Source organism: Spinacia oleracea, chromosome 1, assembly GCF_020520425.1.
Source record: "Spinacia oleracea cultivar Varoflay chromosome 1, BTI_SOV_V1, whole genome shotgun sequence".
Taxonomy (NCBI): Eukaryota; Viridiplantae; Streptophyta; class Magnoliopsida; order Caryophyllales; family Amaranthaceae; genus Spinacia; species Spinacia oleracea.
The window spans coordinates 121,135,189-121,137,332 of NC_079487.1; positions in this window are offsets into that span (position 1 = coordinate 121,135,189).

The window sequence follows — 2,144 nt, forward strand, 5'->3', positions numbered from 1 at the left end:
GAAGTAGCAAATGCATCCTTTGAATTCCAATAAATAGAAATACTAGGTATAATGTTTGATTTGAAGCATCACCAAGGTTTAATAAATGGACACTACAATCAAATGAAAATGACTGAACTTTCGATTAATTTACTATAGTATCCGGGTAGATATGGATACGTATATGTGATTAGATGTGGCCCAATAATTCAACCACTACAAATATATAGTGATCAACAAAAGCTAGAAAAAAAGAGAATGTCATTGTCATACTCACACAAACCCCACGGATGTAAAATTTTCTAAATTAAACCAAACGTGTAATGGAGTAAATTGGCGCCAAATTCTCCTATTTATTTATCTTCATGAAAAATCAAATTGACGTAGGGGATTTTTTATTTTTTATTATTCATTTATTTTATAATAATAATGATTGAGAATGGAAAATCTTTAAAGAGTTGAGTTGCTTTCATTGAACGGTGTGGCACCTATGTATGATGCGGTGCACATGCAAAAGAGAGGGAAAAAAACAGTTCCCACCATAAAACTTGAAAAAATGTCCCACAATAACAAAGTGCAGGATTATTTGACCCCTTTGCGGACTAACCAAACAGGCCCTACAAAGACTAGCTAGAGAACTAGGGCCTTTCTGTTGCCAAATAGGAGAGACTAATGGAAGCTAGCAAAAAAGAAAGTAGTACGGAGTAGTAGTACTATTATTACTACTTTGGTGTGGATATGTACACTTGTAACGCCTCACTTTTGGGCAAAATCATGTAAGTTTTCACAAAATAGTTGAGTAAGACACTTAAACACGTATCAATATCCAACACAATACCCAAATTTAGCTGAGTAAGACACTTAAACATGTATCAATGTCTAACACGATACCCAAATTTAACTAACATAGCCCACAGTTTATTAGGAAATTCCAATGAGTGTTTGATGGCATTACAAATGTAAAAGGCAGTAAAAGTTAGACTCTTGCCTCACACGAGCTTCTTTGCCCACTCCATTATATGTTGTATGTATATGTGTGTTCATCATTTTGAGGTCAAAAGACACCGGAAAATAAAGACATGATCTGATCAGTTCTTTATCTAAAGGAATTACTAAAGCAAAAGGTACTGAGGTCTGAGTATGGATAGTCTAGTAAGGACTAAGGAGAGAGGTAGGGCAGAAAAATGGGACTAAGGGTGTGTTTATCCCTAGTCTTAAGATGAGTCTCAAGATGAGTCTTAAGCTTAAGTCTTGGGATAATGTGGTAAAAGACTACCCCGAGTCTTGAAGTGAGTTTGAAAATCCAAGACTCACTCAAGACTCACTTAAGACTCCACTTTTTTCTCCCTCCAATCAAATCATGCCACATCATCAAACTTAATTTATTTTATTTCACCTAAAAAAAAAATTAATTATATTTTTAATTTATTTTTTCCGCAACTTTAAACGGTTATATTTTCCAACTCATGCACAACGGCTATATTTTGTGAGCTACTGCATATATTTTCCAACCCATGCACATCAACGGCAATATTTTAATCAGCTACTACATATACTTTCCAACCCATGCACTTCATTTGCCTTTAAATTTATGTTCTAGATCTTTTTAATTTAATATGTTGTATTATTGTTTCTAAATAGTACGGAATATATGTCAATTTCGAAATTAACATTTTCTATTTTTTTTCATTTTTTTCTCGAATTATAAATTACTTTGTTTGTATATAAGAAAACATAATTTCAATATTATTTGGAAAATGTACCCAAAAAAAAAATATACATAAAATATTGTTTTAGGAGTTAGGTGAGTCTGAGGTGAGTCTGGGGATAATGTGTAAAAATAGGGTGAGTTTTGTGTGAGTCTGGATAATGAAAAAAATTAGTGGAAAGCTGATGTGACAGAGTCTGAATATTGGAGGTGAGTCTGGGGATAAACTCACCCTAATTGGGATAATTAGATTAGTGTGTTATTATTGGAGTTCTTCATCAACAGCATATTACTGCCAGACCGCTGTGCATTTCACCGCCTTCCATATTTTTACTACAGCTACACAGCCCCAAAAGAGTTTGTGGGGGTGTTAAAGAGTAATGATAAAACCGGTGTTGTCTTGACCTAGTGGTTAAAACAGAGAGCCGGTGTACGATATGTCTCAAGTTTAAAACCA